The 27,058-nt window shown below is 38.8% G+C and overlaps 1 protein-coding gene and 1 long non-coding RNA gene across 7 annotated transcripts in view; one reads left to right on the top strand and one right to left on the bottom strand.

Annotated features, from left to right (window-relative positions):
• The window catches only part of MACROD2 (mono-ADP ribosylhydrolase 2), a 1,913,815-nt gene that overhangs the window by 383,506 nt on the left and 1,503,251 nt on the right, over nucleotides 1–27,058 (top strand). The gene's annotated exons all lie outside the window — the stretch shown is intronic.
• Nucleotides 14,052–16,571, bottom strand: LOC311594545. The gene is made up of 3 exons (XR_014778126.1): nucleotides 16,458–16,571; nucleotides 14,807–15,441; nucleotides 14,052–14,166 (listed from the first exon to the last, which is right to left on the bottom strand). It is a non-coding gene; the product is annotated as an uncharacterized lncRNA (long non-coding RNA).

Genomic DNA, 27,058 nt, shown 5'->3' with positions numbered 1-27,058 from the left:
TTGGGCCCTGGGTCACAAGTGCCTGGGGACATCAGCAATAGGGACTTACATCTCACATCTAGGGGATAACCAAGGGTGACAGCAATACTCTGAAACATTTTGAGAGTGTCTTGGAAAACCCTGACTAACAACTCAGAAGAGTTTTTCTCATGCCTGCTATTGGAGCTCTTGTTGGGTGATCTTTAGCTCTTAGAGGGAACATTGTCAGCCCAGGCACAAAATTTTCATTTAAACTGTCTATGTTTATTTACACACAAACTTATATGTCTGTGTATATTATAGGGAGTTTTGGTGGATAACTAATAGTATGATTCTTTATGATTTTTCAGACATTTTCTATTATTTTACCCTCTTTCCCCTTTTCATTTTTAGAAATTACATAGAGTCATCTAGAGGCAATGTTTTCAATATAGTTTGAGTATGGTCCAATATTACTACTTAACATATGTTCAAAGAGAGATAGGGGCAGCATTGAATTATGCTTAAGATTGTTGGCTTTAGAATCAGAATTCTAACATTTGAATATTAGGCTTCCTACTTCTAGTTAGATAACTTTTGGAGAACCAGAAAGTAAGGATGCCTAATACCTCAGCTTTCTTATTTGTAAAAAGAAGATAATACTTTTTTAAAACTAATATAGCTATTATGGGGGAATGAATCAAATAGTTATTTCCAAGCAGTGTGAATAGATCCAGACTCCTAAAAGGAACCGAATAGATAGTGGATCTTCAAATTAAAGGAGAAGGAAGAGAGTTTCCAGTTCAAGAGGGCACCACAGGCATACGGCAAAGGCAGCAACTCATAGCATCTTCCCACTGACAAGGAATACTGACAAAGAAAAGATGGGAAAAATGAGTCAGAGCCAGGTACAAAGGTTCTGAGTTCAGTATTCTTAAGGAGAGACCAAAGAAATAGCCAACCTCACAGGCCATCTTTGAGACTCTCAGAGATAATTCCATGATTGGGAGTTTGAGATGAATTCTATAGACCAGGACCAGGGAGAATTTTCAAAGTGAAAAGTGATGCTAGTACTTGGGCTATATATAGGTCATCTTATTGTCTGAGTTTCATCACTGATGATGATAATAATCGTTCCTATCTTTTGAGTGTTGTGATTACTAAATGACGTAACAGAGATAATATATTTAGAAAAAATTTCTGGCTAATCATAATTGTTCACTAGAAGCGATCTGTTATAAATTGTGACCAGATAAGTAGGTTAATCTGTTCTCTATAGTTTTATGTAATTCTTGATTTAAAAATGCACTTGATTTTATGTGAGAGCAGAGAGAGAGAGGAGGAGGAGGAGAAGTTTCAGATGAGTCATGATTAGTGACTGTCAGGCACTTGAGCCACTCTTCCCCAGAGTTGACCCAGATATACACCTATGGCAAAGAAGATGGCCTCTGCGGAAATTGTGGCAGCTAAGTCTGAATCTCAAGGACATTGAGATTAGGACCCCAGCTCACTTGGGCTGGTTAGGAAGCACAAAACATGAAGAGACCATATCTAGATCCTCTGAGAGGATTCTTCCTGGTACTTGACTTCTTGGGTACAGATTACATCTCTTCAGGTTATAATCCTCTTGAAGGCCTGGTATCCCTCTGGACTTATATCTTTGGGCAAAGAAACATCCCGGGAAACTGCATTTCTGCATTAGCCACAGAACATGTACATTGTCTGTCTATGGTCTGAGTTTGGAGTAGTCTTGTGGTTTGCCTTGATGAATAGAATGTGATAGAAGTAACTTTACGTAACATCTATACTAGGCCTCAAGAGACTTTCAGCTTTCATTTTCAGCTTCTGGGAATCCAGGTCTGGACTCACTATATAGAGATGCTCTGTCTAGCCTACTGGCAGATGGAAAATCATGCAGAAGAGAGCTGAAGTGTCCTAGCTGTCAGCCAGGTTACTGCAGGCACAGCTTCTTGATTGATCCCAGACAAGATTTCAGCAACCTTCCAGCTGCTGAAGCATCTCAGGATCCTGAGAAAGAATAGATGCATTTTAACTTCAAGTCTTATGTGTTGGGATGGATTCATACATAGAGGTATATGCTCGATGATCCTAGGCAAACTGAGAACAACAGATAATTCTCATTCGACAGTTCATCTCCAGTACTGACATTCTCTCAGATTCCAGTGTCATTTCCAGCGATTAAATGTTGAGTCAGGACATCTGTCTTTCACAGACAGAGCCATTACTACATTATATAGATCCGTGTGGTCTACAAGAGCAGAGAACACCGTGAAAGAGATTTCCAGGATAGGTTCTGATAGTCATACGACCTAAAATTGCCTGCTGGTTTATTACCTTCCATGTTGCTTCATCCTTCACGCAGACAGCAATAAAACACTCAGAAGTGTTATGTAAGAAGAGCTGCTAAGTTCCAGGCTAGTTCCTGTTCCCAGTATTCCAATCTGATGTGGGCAATGATGAATGCCTTTGGAAACAGGCGCGTTCTAACAATACCAGCTAAAATGAAAGCTTGCACGGTATGGCTGAAATTATGGTAGAAACCAGAATGGCAGAAATTAGGAATAAAAGGAGAGATATATGGTTTGGGAGATGGGGCAGTGGGTAAAGTGCCTCTGACCTTTGTATCAGGCGATAGAAATATGGTGAGTTAGTTCTAGTTCCTGGGTTATGACAGATACCTATCAGAATAGTTGATGCTTTTTTTTTTAAAGCCTCATAAATACCCGATTTAAAACCCGTTATTTGCCTTTCATGAAATAGAAAGGCAAGGCATTGCACTGTTGGGAGTCTTCACCTAATCCCAGCAGACTCTGCAGCTAAGATAGGTAAACTTATTGGCCATAGCAGTTTACAGTAGTACTCTGACTAATGACATAGCTTCGATACCCTTTTCTCCTAAATTAAATACAAATTCATTTTATATAATAGCAGAGAAGAAATGGACCACTAGGGTCTTTATCCCCCATTACTAGGAGTTTTATCTGGGGTCACCCTTGTAGATTCTTGGGAGTTTCCATTGCATTAGGTTTCTACCTCGCCCCTGAAATGCCTCCCAATTCCACAATGTTCCTCAGCCTTAGGTGTGGGAGTATACAGAGTGACCACGGATATAGTCTGTATTCTTCCTAAATCCCTGTTGAAGCTTCTAACTCTGATTCTTAATGTTCTTCCTTCGGCAGAGTAAGAGGAAAGCAGCTTGCTTCCTGAGTTCAAAGACTATATATACCCTGGCTTTGCTTAGCTCTTACCCAAGTCCACAACACCATATCCTCCCAGTCTATGACTCAAATGAAAAATCATAGACATAGACAGCAGAGTGGAATCAACATTACGAGTAAAGCTGCACATTCTGACGCTACCCTCCCTCTCTTAATGGCCTTCCTGCAGTGGTGCACAAAGGCTAGACAAACATAGTGACATCCATGGCACTATGCCGCAATAAAGTATATTATGAGTAAAAGTCAGTTACATATTAATTTATTGTGTCACAGTCACCATGGTATGAAACCATTTTGAAGCATGATCCAAATAGCTGCCAAAATGGATATACTGGAGAAATTACTGAATTGCCAACCCTCAATCTTTCTACCTTTAAAATGGAAATAGCTATAGAAAGGATCTGGCAGAATTTTTATCTGGTGAAAAAATGTTGGCTCAAGACATATGGGCCCAGAAACTAGTACATGCTGAGAACTCACTAAATGGTAAGTACTATTATAGTAAAAAATTTTTTGTTCATATAAGAAGGCAGCTAAAATTTCAATTTATATGCCCATTACAATTATTTAATTGAAGCCCTAACCAGCCAAATCTCAAGAACTTTATCTAAAAACTGTAATAAGACTAATATAATTTATAATTGGGTTCAATATTGTTCATTAAATATATAGCAACTGATAATGAGGACAATATTTTAGGCCATGAGGTAAAAGAGAATGAAAGTACTCAGAATAATTTATCAACCCGTTGAAAGGGATTACTATTGTTTGAGAGATCCATTCATGTTCATCAGGGAGAGCCATGTGTGGTATGTCCTCTTGTAGTTTGAGTTTCCAATCTTTTAGATTCCCGAGCTGCATTAGGCCTTCCCAGCACTCATCTCCTGGTCAGTAGCAGATGCAGCAATTGCCTTTGTTTCCTTGTAGTCTTTGTTAGCATTTACTCAGCTTTCCTCCTTGTTTTCTGTCGGTGTCTCCTGGTTCCTCCTCAGCCATGTAGCCTCTAAATCCTGGAATATCCCGAAAAGGTTTCTGAGCCTTGTCTGTTTTCTAGCTAAGCTCATTCCCTGGTGACCTCATCCACTCTTACACGTTTACAGGCAATCTACAGGTAGATGACTTCAGAATTATATCTTTGCTACTTCTTTCTTTTCTCAATTAATACTTTAGCCCAAATGTCCAACTCTAAATGCCTCAATCAGTTTCTGTGGTCATTGTCATCAAAAGTTTAGTAGAAACATTTGAGCATTCCTGACCCAATTCACCTCTTTCTCTAACATAATTTAGTGCAGTTTACAACAAAACTTTATCATTTTTGCCATGTGTATTTGCAAAGCCACATATACATGAATATCCTAAAAATGGGATACATTCTGGGAAAATACACTATTGGGTACTTTCTTTCTTGTGCAAAGATCATAAACACAACTAGATGCTATATCTAGCCAACAATACACTTGGGCTATGTGGTACTGTAAGGGCACAACATGTGTCCCATGTGAGTTATTGTAGGCGATTCTAACACAACAGTAAATATCAGGTATAAATGCATTTAAGCGTAGAAAATATACTGGGGACTGTCTAGCTCTACTATACTTTTACTGGACCACTGTCCTGGAACAGGATGACATGGAATGGAAACATCATATTTTTATCAGAAAGAATTCTTTTTCACATACTGTCACCTCCATATCACTGTTAGACTACCATTCTCTCTCCCCTGGACCTCTTGCAGCCATCTTCTGTCTATTTTGTTAGGCCCTTACAGCCTTGTGCTTTGTACCAATGTGTTCTTGAGGAAATTTATGTTAGATATGTTAGGTCATGTCGCTTCCCTGCTTCCTGCATCCCACAGTTTAGAAACGTCCTTTAGGGAACTGGATAAACATACCATCCTTTCTTTCGCCAACTCATCTTTCCACTTCCTCTCTGCCTCCCTCTGTCCCAGCTACACCTCTCTCCTCTCCGACTACAAGAGTTTGATGCAAGCTAAAGAGAGGAGGTTTTGCAACTGTTTAACATATATTCAGCTTCGAGAGAAGTCTCTGGCTTGAGCTGAGTGCTCATTAAATGTTTACTAAGTATACGGTGAGACCTTTTCTGGGTTCACTTTCTTTTGAGCATTTTCAGAGGGCACCACACAAGGCATCGATGTGTGTGGGTCTCACAGTGAGGCCGAGGCAATGATGTTATTTTCCATCATAAGGTTATTTGCTGACTTTCTCTTTCAAGATTATTGACCTGTTTCCCTGACTCATTTACTCTCCAGAATTTGATGCCTCTTACGTGTCATGTGACCTAGTATAGCTTCCCCCCCCCCCCCCAGCCTGGACTAGTTTTATCTGGGGCCTAGGGAAAAAAAAATACCCCCCCCCTCCACACACAGACTTCACACTTTTCTTCTTTTATTACAATATTTTCCATTTCAGTTAAACATCCTTATAAGAAAATTTCTAGGGCCAAATTTATAGTGTGCTTCATGTAAGGTATCAGTAGTAGCTATAAAGGGTGGTACTCATAATCCAATTAGTTTACCCAAAATTAAATTCCTCCCTCCAAATCACATGACACCCAGCATGGGAGTCCCTACTGCTGGAACTATACATGGCTTTCTGCTGTGCAAACTCTCCATCCCACACATTTCCAGTGGAGATGGAAAAGAACATAGAGTTAGTGACTGATGTCCCTTGTAAGATATACCTGTGAATATGTTATCACTCATACACCACTGCCTGGAATTCAGTCATAGCTAAGCTCTGACATAGCCCCAAGAGTGGAGTCATCTGTGTGCCCAGAAGAAGCAGCCAGTCATATGCTGATGACTAATCCAGAGTTTTTGTCATACTTTACATTGCCTTCTTTTCTGTCCTTCAGTCCTTCTTCCTTAGCGGTTAGTGCAGTGGCACAATACTAAAGGTTTCTGCAATTCACTAATTGTATTCTTGGTTCTAATGAGATTATATGGTGGCATTCCTATCACAATTTATTCTGTGCATTAAATTTATACTTAAAGATAATTAAAAAGCACTTTATAGCTTAGAAAATTCAGACACAGAGAAGCCAAGAAACCCAATGTTCAGTGTGAAATGAAGATTTGAGCCAGATTATTGTAACCTTAGAGTTCAGCTTTTTAATTAGACGGACACTGCCTCTCATCTTTTGAAGTAGAAAATAGTTCCTCTATCAGCAGTGCTTCTCATAGGAACCCTGTTTTGGCTTTAAATGGCCTCAGTTCATTTACTAACTTGATCTCAAGTTATTATGTCCCCAAATAAAAAATATTCATCTATTGTATTAATTTTCTTGGTTGACACACACATAAGTGTGTATATATGTATGTATGTATGTATGTATATGTGTTTATGTATGTATGCATGTATGTGTGTATGTATATGTGTGTGTTTATGCTTTACTTTCATTCATTTCCCACCTGTTTTTCTCTATGCTCCTCCTCCTTTCTGTTCCTTTAGTTAATCCCCCTTTCTATTCATTTACAACATGTTTCAATTGCCCTATTTTCCACGTCTCTCATTATATCTTTTTATTTCTGTGACTCACACACACACTAATGCATACACACATGCATCATTTAAAATCGAAGTGGAGTTTACCTTTCTGAGTTTGTCTTATTTTGGTTAGCATGATGAATTCCAGTTGTATCAGTTTTCCCGAAAATGTGTTTTCAATTTTTTTGCAGCTTAATATAATTACTTTCTGTTTACATATCATATTTTACGTATCCGTTCATCCACTTGAAGACATCTAGGCTGCTCCCATTTCCTGGCTGTTGTGAGTTGTGCCGAATCGGCATGGCTTTGCGGACATCTCTGTGGTGTGTTTATGTAAGCCCTTTGTGGCATGTCCCCAGGAGTGGTGTAGCTGGGCCACGTGCCATTTCTAGTTTCAGTTTTTCGAGGACTCTCCCTACTAATTTCCACAGTGGCTGTACAAACTTACATTTGCACCCCCAGTAAATAAGGGCTCCCTTTACCTCACATCTTCACCTTGTTGTAATACGTGGTTTGGTGACAGCCATTTTGACGAGGGTAAGATCTACTTTCAAAGCAGATTTTGACAGTTTCACACATACATACAAGTACTGTGCTTATACTCACCTTCTATTAACTGATGTTGTCCTTTTTTATCCTTCTAACTCCCTAGTGGCCACATTGTTGAAAATATTACCTCCCGCAGCAACCATTAACAGTCAGTAGCACCCAGGAAGGGATGAGGCCTTGTGGACACCTCTTCTGTACACAATGAAATATTGTGTCCAGTTTGTGTACATCAAATGGTCCAGTTTTGTATAAGTATCCATTGTAATGGCCATGCCATCCCTAGATGAGAGCATCTTAGAAAACTCCTCCCTGTCCACCAGGTCCTTTGTTATTATGATCCCCTCTTCTATATTTCATAGGCCCATTTAGTGCTGAGCATACAACATCCACTTATTCTCATAACTTTGACCAGGAACCCATATGTTTCTGAATTAAATGTCACCCTCTTCAAAAAGGAGCCCTTCTGCCTAGGGTGAGAGGTCTACTAGCCCATGTACGTTAACATAAATATTTAAAGTGACACTTGGAAATGTGTCCATTTGAGTAAAGAATAGTCACATCATTCCCTCTTTTTGGTCCATAACCTCTCCAGCCATAGAATTTTCAATCAGGTTTATAGTACCAAAGGTGCATCGCCCACCATGGAGAGAGCCTTCAGTGCAATTGCCAAGTAGTTGGGTAGCCCCAGTATAATTGTGGCATTATTGCACTGGTGAGCATATGTTGCTGGACAAGTTGACCTTGCAGCAAACATGGTCCACAGCTGAGTTAGATCACTGATGAATTTTCTTCCCAACAGCCTGAATAAAACTTTTGGTACTGTAAACATTAGTCATTGGGGGGAAAGGAGCATCCAGCTCAGTTGCAACTTCATTTCTGGGATACCTAAGATATTGCTAAAAAGATTCATTCTACAGATAGTGCCCAGCTGCTGTCCTCCTTGTCACATGGTATAACGAAATGAAAATTTTCTCCACTGCTGACCCATCTGCAGGACAGCATATCTACCTCATTAAAATGAGCAGTTATATTTGATGCTTGAGAGGGCTGTGGTGTGTCCCGCATGTAAAATTGTCTGGCTTTCCTCCGTTTCATCTGTTGAAATCGGATTCAGCTTCACCTTCTCCTTCCTCCAGCAAGCACTCTGATGCTGACATCAGCCTCTCTGTGATGCTTGCTCTTCCCTGAACTTTTACAGTATCCCCTCACTACTTCTTTTTCTTTCTTTTTTACTAAAAACAATTCTTTTAATTTTTATTAGTCATTCATTCATTCATTCATTCATTCATTCACTTTACATCACAATCGTTGTCCCCTCACTTCTCTCCTTCTGGCCCACCCTCCTTCTTCACCCATCCTCCCTCCCCTATTCCTCAGAAAAGGGGAGCCCCCCTGCACATCAGGATGGAGCACAACCTCTTCCCCCACCCCCATGGCCTGGTGAGGCAGCCCCACCAGAGAGAAGTGATTGAAAAACAGGCAAGACAGTTCACATCAGAGACAGCCCCTGCTCTCCTTACTAGGGGACCTTCATGAAGACTATGCTGCCCATCGACTAAATATCTGTAGAAGGCTTAGGTCCAGTCCATGGTTGGTGCTTCAGCCCCCATATGCCCACCCTGGGCCCTGGTTAGTTGATTCTGTTGGTCTCCTTGTGAAGTTCTTGTTCCCTCCAGGTCCTTCTATCCCTCCTCCCACTTTTTCACAAGGCTCCCTGATCTCCACCTAATGTTTGGCTGTGAGTCTCAGCATCTGTTTTGATCCATTGCTGGGTGGAGCATCTCAAAGGACAGCTATGCTAGGCTCTCATCTGCTAACATAGCAGAGAATCCTTCATAGGGTCAGGGATTGATTGGCTCTCTCTCATGGGGTGGGTCTCTGGTTGGGCCAGGCATTGGTTGGACATTGCCTCAATTTCTGCTCTGACTTTATCCCTGCGCATTTTGGAGGCAAAGTTTATGTGGGTGGGTTGGTGTTCTCCTTCCTCCACTAAAAGACCTTTCTGGCTAGAAGGTGTTCTTTTCAGACTCAATGACCACTGCTACATGGATTCTTAGTTAGAGTCACCCCCATATCCTCCTAGGAGCCTACCCTGTCATAAGACTCAAGGATGCTCCCGCCCACAGTTTCCCTTTTCTCTCTAAGCTCCCTGGCCTCCTGCCCATGCTCTCCCCACTCTGATCATCACCTTCATTTCTCTCTGTATTCCTTCTCCTACTCTGTCCTCTCTCTTCATCCAGTTCTGCTGTCTATTCTATTTCCCTTTCAGAGAGAGATTCTCAAGAATCCTCCCTTGGGCTCTTCTTGTTAATTAGCTTCTTGCTGTCTGTGAATTGTTATCCTATATTGTATGGCGAATATTCACTTATAAGTGAGTATATACCATGTGTGTCTTTCTGGGACTGGGTTACTTCACTCAGGAGGAATTTGTCTCCAAATTTCATGATTTCCTTGTTTTTAACAGCTGAGTAGTATTCCATTATGTAAATGTATCACATTTTCTTTATCCATTCTTTGGTTGAGAGATATCTGGGTTGTTTCCAGATTCTGGCTATTATTAATAAAGATTCTACAAATATAGTTGAGCAAATGTTCTTGTTGTATAGTGGAGCATCTTTTGGGTATATTCCAAGGAGTGGTATAGCTGGGTCTTGAGGTAGAGCTATTCCCAATTTTCTAAGAAAGTGCCAAATTGATTTGCAAAGTAGTTGTACAAGTTTGGACTCCCAGCAGCAATGGAGGAGTGTTCCCCTTTGTCTACATCCTCACCAGCATGTGCTGATACTTGAGTTTTTTATCTTAGCTATTCTGATTGGTGTAAGACAGAATCTCAGAGTTTTGATTTGCATTCCTCTAATGACTAAGATCATTGATCATTTCTTTAAGTGCTACCTGGCCATTAGAGATTCCTCTCCTGAGATTTTTCTGTTTAACTCTGTACACTATTTTTAATGGAATATTTTGTTTGTTAGTGTTTAATTTCTTGAGTTCTTTATGTATTTTGGATATTAACCCTTTGTTGGATGTGGGGCTGGTAAGGGTCTTTTCCCAATTGGTAGACTGATTTTTCTTTCAGTTTTATTGTCAAATTCTTTGGCCTTACAGAAACATTTCAGTGTCTCAAGGTCCCATTTATTAATTGTTGATATTAAAGCCTGAGCTATTGGTGTTCTGTTCAGGAAGTTGTCTACTGTACCAATCACTTCAAGGCTGATCCCCTACTTTCCATTCTAAAAGATTTAGTGTATCTGGTTTTATGTTCAAGTCTTTTATCCAATTGGGCATGAATTTTGTGTAGGATAATAAGTATGGATATATTTTCCTTTTGCTACATGTATACATCTAGTTAGTTGTTGAAGATGTTTTCTTTTTTTCATTGTATAATTTAGGCTCCTTTGTAAAAAAAAAAAATCAAGTGCCCATAGATGTGTGGCTTTATTTCTGGGTCTTTGATTCAATTCCATCAACCAGTCTATTTCTATGCCAGTACCATGCAGTTTTTATTACTCTTGGTCTATAGTATTGATTTAAGTCAGGGATGGAGTTATCTCCAGAAGTTCTATTATTGTTTAGGATTGTTTGAGCTGTTCTGGGTTTTTTGTTTTTCCATATGAAATTGAGAATTTTCTTTCAAGGTCTGTAAAGAATTACATTGGTATTTGGATGGGAATTGAATTGAATTTTTAGGTTGCCTTTGATAAGGTGGCCATTTTTACTATGTTAATCCTACTGATCCATGAGCATAAAGCATCTTTCCATCATCTGATATCTTCTTCAGTTTCTTTCTTTAGAGACTTAAAGTTCTTGCCATACAGGTATTTGACTTACTTGGTTAGATTTACACCAAGATACTTTCTATTACCTGTGGCTATTGTGAAGGGTGTGGGTTCACTAATTTGTGTACAGGAAGGCTACTGAGTTTTTTGAGTTAAATTTGTATCTAGCCACTTTGATGAAGGTGTTTATCAGCTGTAGGAGTTCTGTAGTAGAATTTTTGGGGTCACTTATATATACTATCATACCAACTGAAGTTGGAGAGATCACATATGAGCAACCTAACAACACATTTGAAAGCTCTAGAACAAAAGGAGGCAACCAGTCTCAGGAGGTAGATGGCAGGAAATAATTAAACTCAGGTATGAAATTAATAACTTAGAAACAAAGAGAACAGTACAATCAACAAAGCTAAATGCTGGTTCTTTGGGAAAATCAACAAGATAGACAAACCCTTGGCCAAAATAACTAAAAGGCAGAGAGATAATAACAAAACAGAACTTAACAAAATCAGAAATGAAAAGGAGGACATAACAACAGACACTGAAGAAATCAATGAATAATTAAGTCTTCCTTCAAAAGTCTTTATTCCACAAAACTGGAAAGTATAAATGAAACAGACAATTTTCTTGTTATATATTTACCAAAGTTAAATGAAGATCAAGTTAACACTCTATACAGTCCTATAACCCCTTCAGAAATAGAAGCAGTCATTGAAGTCTACCTTCCAAAGTAGGTGCAGGGCCAGATTGTTTTAGTGCAGAATGCTACAAGACTTTCAAAGAAGTGCTAATACCAATATTCCTCAAACTATTTTACAAAATAGTAACTGAAGGAACATTACCAAACTTATTCTGCAATGCTCTAGTCACCTTGATACCTAAACCACACAAAGGTTCACCCAAGACAGAAAATTTCAGATTAATCTCCCTTATGAACATTGATACAAAAAAATACTAAAACAAAACAAAACAAAACCTTTCCAACTGAATCCAAGAACACATTAAAACACCATCCACCATGATCAAGTAGGCTTCAGCCCAGAGATTCAAGCATAGTTTAACATATGAAAATCAATCCTCAATGTAATCCATCATATAAACAAACTGAAAGAAAAGAAAACCACATGATCATCTTATTAGATGTTGAAAAATCCGTTGACAAAATCCAACACTCTTTCATGTTAAAAGTCTTGGAAAGATCAGGATACAAGGCCTATACCTAAACATAATAAAGGCTGTATACAGCAAGTTTATTGCCAACATTCAAAGTAAATGGAGAAAAACTTAGAATAATTTCACTAAAATCAGGGACAAGATAAGGTGACACACTCTCTCCATACCTATTCAATAAAGTACTTGAAGCCGTAGCTAGTGCAATAAGACAACTATAGGGTAAGAATTAGAAAGGAAGGAGTCAAAGTATCACTATTTGCATATGATATAATAATATACATAAGCTACCCCTCAAATTCTACCAGAGACCTCCTCTAGCTGATAGATACCTTCAGCAAAGTGGTTGGATACAAAATTAACTCAAACACATCACTAGCCCTCCTTTGTACAAATGATAAATGGGCTGAGGAAGAAATTAGGGAAACAACACCCTTCACAATAGCCGCAAGTAATAGAAAATATCTTGCTGTGACTCTTACTCTCACTTCTTTCATAGCTTTCTGAAGTATCCTAAACTCTTCCCTACATCTCTCTATGGGACAAAGTCTACTTCAAATTGTTCTGATTCCGCTCTTGACTGGCTCACCTAGAGGCAGCTTTTCCTGGGCTGTCTTACCTGACTGCTCCCCATATGCCCCAAACCTTAAGCATAACTACCCATTGCTCCCCAGCTCTGTAGCACTGCACTCGACAGTCTTAGGGCCGACGAATGTGATACATTACTTTACCATACTGATGTAATATTTTTCTTTGAGTTCAACTGTGGCACCTTTCAGAATTCTTAGTAATGGGAAGAGATTCCACTATACACCTAATTATGTGGCAATTGTCCTCAAATATTTTGCACAAAGAGGCACAAAACCCACTCTAAGGCCTTCTACATGTTTACACACTACAGCCTGCTAAAGATACTGTTCGGGTGAAAATGAGAGCAATAAATCAAATTCTTATACAGCATATGGTTTCTTTTTATCTGAGTCACCAAAATGCAGTAAATATCAGATAGCAAAATGAATTGTGAGGTATCAGGGTATGTATATTCAATGGAAACGTTTAACTAATGGGTTTCATCCCCCACCAAGGATATTAAACAAGGTAGATTGTTAGCAATTAGAGAAGATTTTGTATAGTTTCTGTGAAATAAAAAAAAATTATAATGAGCGGGAAGTGTGTGTATGTCTGCATGTGTGTGTATGCGCGCGGTTTTTGTTGTTGTTTTATCTCCCCTGGACTTAAAGGAGCACATTTCATGGTTTTCTGAACCCTTCCTGAGTTATCTGAAAGTCAAACCATCAGGAATTGTTTTTAGATGTTAAATAGAGGGCTGTGTCTGTGCACTAAATGAATTAGCTAGGGAGGGCAGAGCAGGCTTGAGTCTTTGGACTGGCTACAGGACCAGTGTCCTAAGCACTTTTGCTTCTCCCCTCAGAGGGCTGTCAAGAGGGTTCAGGATGCTTTCTCTGAAGGATGGGTCACCAGAAAGCTGGCAGGAGGGTGGGGATGGTAGGATGAGGGGTGCCCTGAGGGTTCCAATGAGTCATTCCTGTCCCTGGAGTTGTCTTCATGAGAGCCTAGAGGAGAAGCATGTGAGAACTCAGGAAAATATGGGCGAAGGTAGAGGAGAGAAAGGGGGGAGGAGAAAAGAAAGGGGGAGGGGAGATAGGGAGAAGAAGGTAGGGAGGGGGAGAACGAGAGTCTAAATCCTTCTGAGACTCTTGCAACCCCAACTTCCTCTTTTCTGTCACACCACAGGGACTTACTGCAGAACCTTGGCAGGAGCAGCAGAGCCTTTGAGTGGTGATTACCTTGTTAGTTCAGATTTCTGACCAAGACTCTTACACACTAAACAGGGACTCTCTCCTGCAACAGTATTTTTTATTACTTAGTCCTGTCCAGAGATGTTGGGCTTGCTGGGGTGGGGCCTTCACTCACTATGAAGTTCAGAAGATTCACATTCAATAGCTGTGGGGACAAATACAAAGTTAATTTCAGAATATATCCCATAGTTTCCATTCATGATTACATCCCATCACCCACTGTACTGATTATACTCATAGTGAATGAAAATATTGCTATTCAGTAAATATGGATTTTCTAATATTGCTAATGCTTAATTCACTGCTTATATTTGAATATATCACCTCTCTGAATTTTAGAGTAACAGAGAGTTTTAATTCATTGATTAACATTTGATTTGTACTCCCTTTAAGCCTCAGTTTAAGAATCACGGAGCAATCTGTAAATGAAGCACCCTTCATTTGTGCAGCATTTGAAGAACATTGAGATTCTGCTTGAAGAAGCTCCAGGAAACACACAGACTGCCTAGGTCTTCTGGGGCTACTAAGTTATTTTCTTTCTTTCCTAATTCTATTTCTCCTCACCTGAATCCTTAGGAAAAGAAGCACATTTACTAGTGTATGTTAAAAGAATGACAAAATTTAAAAAAAATTTTTTTTTGTGTGTATCCAAGTTGAAAAAGTTTCTCTAAAGGAACTTGTTGGCTCAACATATTATAATACACACACATGTGCATGTACATGAACACACACACACACACACACACACACACACACACACACACACACGTTTCCTTGGTTCATACCTGTTATAGCTCCATCAATAGATTACTTTGTTTTTTAAGCCTCCACTAAATTCATCATATCATCCTTGACATCACATGATATGAAATTCAGTTGAAGTAAATGTAATCTACTTTTGTTGCGTGCTGATTCGTACCAGGCATTACACCAGACTCGGAAACCTAGCCTGAATGTGAGAGCCATGATGAAGCTGGGTTGTGAACCGCCAACTTAGGCTAGTGAGCTAAGTGGCAAATGCAAAGTGTAAACAAAGTTGAATGACTATAATGATGAGGAGATGCTTCATCTGACCAAAGAACTTAAGGAATTAAAAAATAATGACAATTGCTGACATTTGTAAAGAACTCAAGACGGTGAGCATGCTGTGTGAGTTCTGTCTGAGTTAATATTTGCAAGCCCTCTTAAGAGAGTTCTTCTATGGTCATTTGATTAAGCCGAGGTTCAGGGAGCTTAAGAAGCTTGTGCAAATTATATTATTGTTAGGTATCTGAATCAGTATGAGGAAAAACACAGAAGGAAGAAGGGAGATTAGGCAGAAAGAGCGTGGTCTGTGTGGTTGGCGTGGCTGTGATGCCTTGGAAAGACTCGAGGCCTCATACGATGTGCTGCATTTCACACAAAGATACCAGTCTTCCTCCTAGATATGTAATGAGTAGCCAAGGACAATTGGTTAAAAAGAAGTGAACAGAGAAAGATAGTGACAATGTCTAATAGCTCTAGTCCTCCGATGTAGATCAATATTCATCACCATCACTTAAAATGTATGTTCTATTGAAAGCATTAAAAAGCAACATAAATATTGTCTAGATCATTTGATAGCCGACTCCCCACCCCTGCCCCACCCCCACCCACCCCTGCCCCACCCCCACCCACCCCTGCCCCACTCTCGCCCCACCCCCACCCACACAGAGCTTATTGTTTGTATTTTGTTTGGTTTGGTTTGTCTTTCTGTACTATAATCACATTTGGGCTGAGAAGTGCCCATGGGGCCAGGGATCCTCCTTGTATGACCCTTCCCATCTCAGGAGATACCAGAACCTCAGCTGTCAGCTCATGACACCTTCTCCCAGATGCGTTTACAGGATCTCTGATATATAGGTATACGAAAATCTGTGTAACCATTTAGTGACCATAAATTACAAAGCCATTTACTTTAAAGCGATTGGTTGCTACAGGTATAATTTCATCACGAATTATATGCAATGAGACACATCTACTTGTTTACTTTTTCATGGAGAATTAAGTCTTGGTTGAATCGTTGATGCTGAGGGTGTAGAGTACCTTCAAACAGTTTCAGAATTGATTTATTGATGTTTTGATTTTAAAATCAGTGTTGTGATACTACTTTAAATTAATTTATAGTACAAAGTTACAGAAGTATCTCAAGAGCCATTTAAGAAATTTTGAGAAATATTGTCTCAATCCCAAACCAGAATTCATTGTGGGTTTCTAAGTAAACTTAAAGCAGCAACTCTAAGAGCAGTTCTCCCCCCCCCCACCCCCACATCCGCTCTCCTTTTATTGTGATTGGAGACCAAAGGCAGTGCCTTCTGCAGGCTAGACAGGTGGCCTAAAAACCCCAACCTCTCAAACAGCAAATTTTAAAAATCAAACACTCTGCCATAGTACATCCAAAGATGTACTGATACTGACTTCTTTCTTTCATAGTGAGGAATGAAAATCACAAAGTATTATGTCTTCGTTTTCTGTAATTAAGCCATCATGTTTCTACATGAGAAGGAAACTTCCCACGTGTAGTCGGAGCACTGCAGCTCTGACCTCAAGTATCTGTGCCAGTCCTTTGCTGTTGGGTGATTGTGATCACACGCCTGTGCAAACAGTGCCTATTGTGTGCTCAGATTCAATGCTAGAGTGAAGTCATGCCATGCTGCCAGAAACACCTTGAATTCATTATGTGTTAGATTTTGAATTAATTTTTAGTCATGTCCATTTAGAATTTTTTTTTTACTGTTGCCAACTTTTTCTTGTCTGCTACATTTAGTTATGTGGCCCTTATATGGTGTGTTAGAATTCTCATATAGAGCAACCAAAATGCTCCTGTTGCTGAGGCTAGCCAAAGGGGAAAGAGGCTCTCATCACCTTAACTGCTGTATAGACAGCTGTAAACTTATGTTAGACACACATCTTAATAAGAGTAGTTAGCAGAAGCAAAAATCACATAGAATCAGTGTTAATTTAACTTTTATTGATTTGTAGGTTTGGTATTTAGTTTGTAATTTAGCTTTGCTTTCATATGCAATTAGTTTGCGTATGTGTTAAATGCCTCAGGAGTTTATGTCATTTTAAATTAGTATGTATTTAAATACTATACAATACATTAGTGATACTTAAGGCTAACATTAAAGAACCAGGACATTTTTATTCTCTTAAGTTTGAAAAATACTTGATAGATAAAACTAACAACTGAGAAATATTAACATAGTTTAGAAAAAGGAGATAGTGGACAGGATGAAATGTCCAGTAAGATAAGCCTCTAAAAGATATAAAAGTATGCATAAAGAGATATTTTGACCTTCATCTTAGTGTTAAAAAGAAAAGGGGATCAGAAATGCTCATATTATATAAACAGATGACAAGAGTTGGCTGAGACTATTCACAATGATAACAATGACTTCATTTTGGTTACTCCCAAAACACACAATGAGAGAAGAATGAAAGTAAAGACATTTATTTGATAGGTGATCCTAGGAAAGCCCCAGTTGAGGAGAGACAAAAAGGCAAGGAGAAAACATCACTTTATACTCATGTGCAGCATCATTGCCAAGTCATTGCTGTGCATCACTGGAACACAGTCCCAGTGCAGAATCAACACAAAACAAGTACCAAGGGCAATCCATCAGGAAAGACACTGGAGTAGTTACGCACCAGCATCTGCTGTGGCTTGGTTATTGAGAGGTTTGCCTGAAGCACCCAGGTTCTGAGACACATCTGACCTGCCTCATAACAGACAAACTGGGTCTGGAAGCCACAGAAAGGCTTGAGGCAAAGCAGGCAATTACTGGCAGAAACCTCATCTCTGAAGAAACTGAGAGTCCTACTGTGTTATCTCAAGGTGGAATTGTGGAATTGGCATGCAAGCCCTATATATAATATATGAACTTGGAAAAAGGGGAAGTTCTAAGCCTAGAAATACTATTATTTTGTACAATCCTGTTGTAAATCCACTGGTAAACTGAATCACTTGTATTTGATTCGAATGGATTTTTTTTTTCACATTGAGATTTACCTGGAGTGATGAGTCAGTTACTCTGGTTAATTTTTTGCCTTGAAAATGGTTGCATTTGCTCCTCAATGCACCTCTTATTTCTTCTCACATGGTCACAAATAGAGCTTTTTCCCGTGACGGACTCTTTGTTGCCGCAATCATCTGCAGAATGTAACTGGTCGGTATCATTTCTCAACTATTGATTTCAATTACCTTATCTAGGTCCTTAGGACAAGTAGTGAGAAATACAATACCTAATTCTGAAGAAGGAGGTTTTAAAGGAAAATGTGCTCCAATGTAGTTGGAGCTCATTTCTGTTCTAGCACAAAATCATGTCTGTCTGAACTCATTGATGTCAGTGCTGATGGCTCTTTGCATTCCCACGGACATTAAAACTGCCAAGACCCACAGTTGACTCATACCTTTCAGCCCTGGGAATGCTTAGAGTTTGTCAGCAGTGTGCGGCTGTAGTTCCTCTCCGATGCTTGTGGGTACTTAGCCCTGTGGGTTTCAAGTCCTTGTCTTCAAATGGTGCCATCTATCCTTGATCACTGTTGTCATCTCCTGATAACCTGCAGCTTCGGGCTCTGTGACTGTGTGGCTTTCAAAGGTTTTTTTTCACCCCCTGCTTACCTTGCCTTTGGTGGTTCAGGTCCATCCCTATCACATAAGCAGGTGTTTAGGAATTCGGTTGTGATCTGTCTTTACATGTTTAAGCTCATGAAACTCAGGTATTGGCAGCTTGCTGCAACAACGGCCATTGGTCAGGTTTGAATATATAGAGCTTTTGATGGGATAATGCCAGGGACATAAGTGGCCCTCATTCCACTCCTCCGTATTATCTTTAATTATTTTAAAAAGTAGAATACACATATTGTAGTCCTCATTCTAAGTAGAAACTTTAGAGCACAATACAACTTTAAAGGAATCTTCCTGTAGCAACAGTACCTAAAAATGCCAGTTTTAACTGTTAACTCCATTTCCCCCAAGTAATTAAAAATATACTTATGGGTAAAGTATGTAAGTTTTTATATTTTCTTCTTTCATTTAATGAGATATCATTGTTATTCCTTAATATTTATACTTCATAAGAATAGCTTTAATATCTTATACTATTTAGAAAGGACTTTTATACTGTAATTTATTCAACCATATCACCTTTATGTTTCAATATCAGTTCCTAACATGTCATAAAAGTTTATCTTCTTATTAGCAGTGGGTAGTAGTGCCTGCTCCATCAAACCTACTCATCTGCAGTTATTGTACTTGAGACTTGTCTTTATTGTAATCTGCTGATAAAGAGGTTCTCTCCCAGCCGGGTGTGGTGGCTCACACCTTTAATTCCAGCACTCAGGCAGACGGGAAACAGGCAGGTCCTTTCAGCCCTGAGGATGCTTAGAGTTTGTCAGCAGTGTGTGCTTGTCCTTCCTCTCTGATGCCTTGTCTACAAAGCAAGTCCAGGACAGCCAGGGCTACACAGAGAAACCATGTTCCTCCCCTGATCCCCCCCAAAAGAGAGAGAAGTGCTCTCTTCTTGTCCTTTGAATTGTCAGACCTCTTGTAAGGAGAGACAACTGCTAGATAGTTTCAAACTCTCCACATTTTTTTGTAAGTTTCCTGCTTATATTCTTTTCCCATTAATTCACTAGTTTGTCAACATTTTTCTTGTTAATGTCTTTGAGTGATTTTCATAGTAAATAGATTATTACAGTAGTTGGAGATAATTCCCATTCATTTTTCCGTTTTCTTTTTTTTTTTTTTACTTTATTAATTTATTCTTGTTACATCTCAATGGTTATCCCATCCCTTGTATCCTCCCATTCTTCCCTCCCTCCCATTTTCCCCTTATTCCCCTCCCCTATGACTGTTCCTGAGGGGGATTACCTCCCCCTGTAAATGTTCATAGGGTATCAAGTCTCTTCTTGGTAACCTGCTGTCCTTCCTCTGAGTGCCACCAGGTCTCCCCCTCCAGGGGACATGGTCAAAGGTGAGGCACCAGAGTATGTGAGAAAGTCATATCCCACTCTCCACTCTACTGTGGAGAGTGTTCTGTCCATTGTCTAGATCTCCTAGAAGCCTACAAGTAGAACATTATGATAGGCAGATTTGGGCACAGGGGTCCCGCTCAAACTAAGGCACCAGCCATGGACAATACAGGCGGTAAACATTTTTCCGTTTTCAAAGCTATACAAATTCTATTTCCCTTATGGGATATAGTGTGTGTGTGTGTGTGTGTGTGTGTGTGTGTGTGTGTGTGTGTGTGTGTGATGTATGTGGTATTTGTGCATGGTTTGTATGTGTACGGTGTGTGTGCACCTGTATGTGTGGTTTTGTGTATGTGTGTTTGTTCTTTGTTTATGTGTATGTATATTTCTGTGTTATCTACCTGGTGAGTGATGTATTAGCTATAGATAGCAGAAATTGAAATTAATAGTGACAAAAGATAGGGGTTTGTTTATCCTGAATAATTAAAAGTCTGGCCCTAGATTATAAAAGCAGTGGCTTTTATAGTAATCTTAGTAATACCATTTCATAGCAAGGCTCTATTTCTTTCTTTCTTTTTTTTTTTTCCCTGCCATCTCTGGTTATTATCAGAATCTATTTATAAGAAATGTAAGTGATTTCTTTATTAAGGAAGCCAAGGCTCAGAGAAATGAAGTTATTAGGAGCCACCACTCAGCTGCTTGGCAGAGGCGTCTTGGGCTTTCCTTTTTCTCAGTTTCTCCACTCCCTCTGCTGCGACTTCATTTGGTTCTCTTGGAGTGCATCACACTGGAACCTGCTGATGGCGCAGGTTACATACTAAAATGTGATTTTTCTCTGTATTCTTGCAAGCTTTAGCCAAACAGTGTTATATATTGATACTTAACACCTCAATTAGCCACTCATTTTATAATAAAAATGTTTTCATTAAAATAATCTAGATGAAGTCAGTCACTTCTATACTGAAACTCCTAATTTATTTTCATTGTTTTTTTTTTAAAGACAAAGCAGACTTTTTCTTTGAAAGGATCCAAACATTTAAAATAGGTATAATATATACACAGGGTTCTCTGTGTAGCCTTGGCTGTCCTGACTAACTTTGTAGATCAGGCTGGCCTTGAACTCACAGCAATCCACCTGCCTCTGCCTCCCTGAGTGTTGGGATTATAGGCGTGCACCACCACAGCCTGGCTAGTTTTACAATTTTAAATTAAAATCATATTATATATTGTCATTTTATTTTAAAACGTATGAGAAGATTATCCAGAACACTACCAAAATAAATGTTGAAAGGCTGATTTTGATCAGTCAAAGGAAGAAACCCTGCCACTAGTGTTTGTAAGCATGTCACAGGTGAATCCACTGCCATGTTCATACAGTCTATGCCTGTGTGACATGTATAACCTGACCTTGTAAAACCAGTTTACAGATTAGTTGGGGAGGCGAGAGCAAGAGTTAATATTTAATGCATAAAAGACACAGATAGTAGCTGAAAACAGCTGTAAATTGAATGCTATATATTAGGATATGTCTAGTTTCCATGTAAATAAAATATATAAAATTTTAACTTTTTAATGTTTTGAAACAACATTGTGATTTTACAATAATTATAAATTATTCAGATTATTTAATATCTTGTACACAATGAGTGAAACATGTTTCTTTAATAAAACTTTAATGATTTAAAGTTAAACTTTAGATTTTTAATTTTTAAAAATTAAAGTTACCGTCTTCGTAACTGGGGAGAGCTCATGCATAAAGTTATAGTTGCCAAGATGGCCCCCTGAGCTTAGCCCCTGGGTCCCGTGTGGTGGTAGGAAAGTTTCATTTTCCACAGGCGGTTCTCACTCTTTCACACACGCAGCATCCACATAAAATATCACTGAAATGTTTTTGAAAAAGTTACCTTTTTGTTAAGTAATAGTACTCATGAACTCAGAGACTCAATCTTTCAGTTATGCATGTGTAAATGTATTTCTTTTTAACATTAAAATAAGCATAGCTCTATTGAATTAAAGAATAGTACAGTGTAAAAATTACCTTCTGTCTCAGTCATTGGAAAACACTGGCTTATATAATTAATTATTGTGGAGTCTAGGTGAGGAACAAAAGGAAACATTTGCAGTGACTCTCTTAACATACTCGAAATTAAAGAACCCTCTTGTTCCCCTAAGGCCATATTCAAAGTTACAGTTCGCATATATTGTCTGCCAAGCAGTGGCATATTAATAAGGATCCGCTACTGTTCTTAGATGTTTTATACAATTTATGTTAGAAAAAAAACAGCCTTCAGTTAGCACCCTTTCATGAGTGTTGAGAAGACTTTAGTTCATTCTTAGTCTTCTGACAATAGATCCCAAGAATGAATAAGTTACACATTTCATTTTCATAATCATCTTTGCTCAGTATACTGATTTTAGGCATGCAGTAATGTAGTACAGTGCATTATTCTAGGCTGCTTTATAATTTGTTCAGAATGATTGCAAATCTCACTTAAAGCAATTCAGATACTTCAAGAAGTGCTCATCATTCATAATTAAAGACACATACGCCTAAATAAGTATATTCAGCTAATTTTGAAGAATCATTGAAATATTTTGGGAATCAGTTTTCTTAACAAAGCATAACAAAATTTAGAATTCCATTTCCATCTAGATATTTCTAGACTTATAGTTATTAGCTCATAAAATCTTGGCCACAGATTAAAGAGGAATATTATAAAATGTAAACTATTTTGAATAGAAATCTTTCTAAACTTTACTACCCGATTCTAGGTCCTAAGTAGATGATACTGTTGCTGATACACAATTTTTGGGAACTTTGGGGGTTTTTCCTTCTACTATCACATTATGCTATTATCTGGTTCTGTTATTTTCAGTTTTCAGATTCTGACTTCTGTCAGCTTTACACATAGCTATTATTCTTGTCTAATAAGCCTCTAGCTTCAGAGTCCTTTTCCAGTTGCCTGCTCCCAATTTTCTACGACCTCAGAGTTAGATCATGAATATTTAAAAATATATCATTTATAGCATCAGAACTTGAGCACAGCAGAGAGTGATGGAATCAGGGGATGAAGGCATCAGTGGGTGAGGGCATAGAGGATGCTGTAGGAAACTATCCTTAGAGTCAAACTGTCATCATCTCCATGAGACCAGTTGTGATTCCTTACACAGGCCGTCATGATCAGGCCTGTGTACTGCTGACATTATCTCCTACAAGGAGGGTGTCGGAAGGGTCATTTGGACCCTTACCTGAACATGCAGCCATTCTCCCTTGCCTCCAGCACCTGTGTGCAATTCTGCCCTAACTGCATATGGCCTTGGTGTCTCGAGAAGGATCTAGGGTATATAAGCCAGGAGTAGGGGATAGATCTCTTTTTATTTGAGTATGGAGAAGCCATCATCCATGCTGGTTGAGACTTGTTAGCATATCTGATTGGGAGTCCCTTATTCTCTATAAGTAACCCCAATAAACTCATTAGTTCCCCAGCACGAACATTGAATCTCTCTTTGGTTTGTCATTATGTTCTTATGAGGATAGATAGATGCTGTTTAAAAAAAAAAACCAGGAAGGGATTTAATATCAGGAGTAAAATTGTGAGAAGGTGAAGATACCAGAGGGAGAGTGCTTCAGAGGGTGAGAGCAGCAAAGGGCGGGGCCATCATAGAGTGAGGCCATTGGAGTCCATTTTCCCCCTTAACCTCAATGTAATGCTTTGAAAGGGCTAAAGCTGCAATATTAGTGAACTGTCTCCTGAGTTTTGCTTCCAACATTTGAGCCCGCATTGTGACAACTCAACCAAGTTTCATCATTAAATCTGGCTTCCTGGCCTTCCGGTAGTTTAATATGCCAGGTTGGATTTCCCTAGAGTATATGAGTTTCTCTCCATTTTTCATCTTCAAGACTGTACAGTGAAGATATTCAGAGAATTTTAGAAAACGCACCTTTGACCTTCACAGGACATAATAAGGAAATACTTTTTCCTCCAGTTTATTCTTTAAGCAGAGAACTTCCCCTATCATGATCAATGGAGTTCTCTGTCAGTTTAAATGCCTCATCTTAGCAACAGACAATTGCATGTACACATACTCCAGCCCCCAAACATAAATATAATTTCTCATAGTTTCATTCATTCTGCTTGGGATAAAAAGAAAATATTCCCAACAAGGAGAATGAGGATGTGACATTGCCATATGTGAGGAGGACCTTCTAATACACCTTTCCTGGGGATATGCATTAAGATGTGATGGTGTCCACAGCAGCAGGGACATAGCATCCTACAGACAGGAGGAACGTTCTGGAACTACTAGTTATATTAAAATCATACTTTTAAATCCTGCAAGAAATAAAAATGCACATTTCCAGTGCTTATCGGAAACGGTGAGGTATCTTCAATAAACATGAGAAATTCCATTTTCCGAAGGGGTTACAGACATTCTTCCCATATGGATTAACTTTCCAATTAGTTTAAAACATTGCGATTATAGCACATGATTGATCTTCCACAGCTTGTAAAAACTTACTTTCATTCAATTACAACTATATTTAGAATACTTTTAATGAGATGAGTAATGACCAACAAATATTTCAATCTATATCAAGGCCTCAAGTTTTATGGTGTGTAAATTCATAAGGTATCTCTTTAGTTATAGAAACATATACAAAAAGAAGGTTTCTGGCTTGTTTGGTCCTTTACTTTCTGAGCAGTGTCAGGCATGAATGGGTGCTTTGCAAAACCAGTAAGCTAGAGTATACCACCCTGAACTTGGTAAAGTCAATTTCTGCAATGTGTAAAACCAAGTAGGCAGTTTTCAGAAGAAGGTGCTGAAAATGTGTTCGGACATGGCGGTCTGGATATGCTTTCCTCATTGCCTTCTTAAGGGAATTTCACTTCTTAGGCTAATTTACATGTTTTAAACATTAGCCAGATTATGATTTAAAAAATGTTGAAAATATCATACTTTCATGATTATTTGAAATATTATACTAACCTTTGGTCTGTCCTCTAGCACTCATTTTAATAACTGTTGGCTAAGCACTGACTGATTAGGTCAGATAAGACATTTCAGTCTCTCAATAAATATTCCCTCCCCCCCCCCCCCCCCCCCCCCCCGCTTTTTATTCTTGTTCTTCCTTCTTCTTCTCCTCCTTCTCCTTCTTCTTTTAGCTCTTTCAAGAACAAAAGCTGTTTTTGTGTTTTGATTTGAAAGGATGACTTAGGGGCTCAAAGAAAGAGTTTAAGTTTATTAGCCTCGTAATAAAAATGAGGAAGGAGTGTTTGAAAACTCAGATCATCAAAAAGAAGGCCAGTAAAGGCCAGGGACATGACTCAGTGGGAGAGCACGTGTCCAGCACATAGGAGGCTCAGCATTCAGTGCCACCAAGCTTGCCATCTTGAGTTTAATCTCCGGGATCCCAGTAGTGGCAGGAGATAACTGACTGTGCATTTTTGTTCACTGACCTCCACATGCATGCCTTGTTACATGTGTTTGACCATCCCTGTCCATATACAAACACTAAATGAATGCAATTCAAATTTCAAAAAAATAAATAAATGAAGACAGCCAATGATGTTTTAAGAGATAGAAAGGATAATTCTAATCATCTAATAGATGTTTATGGATGTAGAGACACACATACATATTAACTGAGCCCTAAAGGAAAGTACACATTTATATATTAAAAGCTGTTAGCTTATATACCTATATGTGGATATTCAAATATATATATTTATATGTAAATATAATCATAAGTATTATGAGGTATTATAAGACATATATGCATGTATTATCTATCCATGAAAGACACATTTCCTTTGAAAGTTTGCTGTTTAGCCTTACGTTTTTATCCTTAAAAAACAAACAAACCCAAAAAGTAATATGGCAATGTAACATTACTAATTCTCATTCCTGCAGCAGATTATTGCATCTATAATAGGTACTTAGCTCACATTCAGTGTGGAGAGTTATTTATGATGGGTTTTGATATGTAAATGGTAGCATTGAGTTCCTTTTCTTGCTTGGTGTTGGTATGGAGTCTTGTGAGCTGTACCGGGCTTTGGCTGTGTGCAAGGTTCTTGGTGTTGCAGATGGACAGTACTCTCTCTGAGCAGTATCTTTGCTGCTTCTGTTAACTGATGATAGTGTAACGAGCTATGTGGGACACAGCAGTCTATATAGGAGACTTATAGCTCATGCAGCCTTTGCCAGTTTTTTTTTTAAATTGCTTTGTAGATTGACATATAAGAGCATTACAACAGCATAATGTCCTTTGAATGTTCTACACAGTTACCTCTAATAGGGAAATTAGTAGAGGGAAAAGTGAGAACAATCTTACTGAAATTATTAAATGTGTAATCTACAAAATATGTAAATGGCAGGGTGGTATTTTATACCTTTAATCCCAGCATTCTGGATGCAGAGGCCAGCAGATCTCCCAATTGAGGCCAGCCTGGTCTACAGAGTGAGTGCCAGGATAGCCAGGGCTACACAGAATAACCCTATCTTGGAAAAAAAGAAAGAAAGAAAAGAAAAAAGAAAGAAAGAAAATGGGTAAATGTTGGTAAAGCTTAAAAAAAATCTAGAAAAGAAACCAAGAAAGGCTTAAAGTGGATAATTTGGAAGGGTGGGGGTGGGGTTGACAAAGGACACAGCACATGGGCTATGAAAGAAGAGGAGCGGCTGGGAGGGGGGTCACAGGCAGGGATTTGGGGTGGCAGAATTGGGGACACAAAGGGAAGGAGAATAGCTAAAACGTGATTTGTTCAAAAACGCTGTAATGATATTGAATAGCGTGTATGCTAATTTAAAAAGTGATCAACAAGGTCTACAAAAGTGCTATCAGGGCTTTGCTTGCCCAGGAAAAGCTTAGGAACGTGGAGTTAAAACCTGCTCCGTCGTTTTGTTGTTAGCCGTGGTGTTCAGCATCAATTCTGTGATTAGTGCCACCTATACGACCTCATCCAACACTTGGTAGAGTTCCAACAACTGTCTTCTTAAATGGATTACTTTAACATTCTCATTTAATACTTTGATCTTGTTCTGTA

Source organism: Acomys minous, assembly GCF_964271855.1.
Source record: "Acomys minous genome assembly, chromosome: 3".
NCBI lineage: Eukaryota > Metazoa > Chordata > Mammalia > Rodentia > Muridae > Acomys > Acomys minous.
The sequence above is the reverse complement of the archived record's forward strand: the minus strand, read 5'-3'. Positions and strand labels throughout refer to the sequence as shown.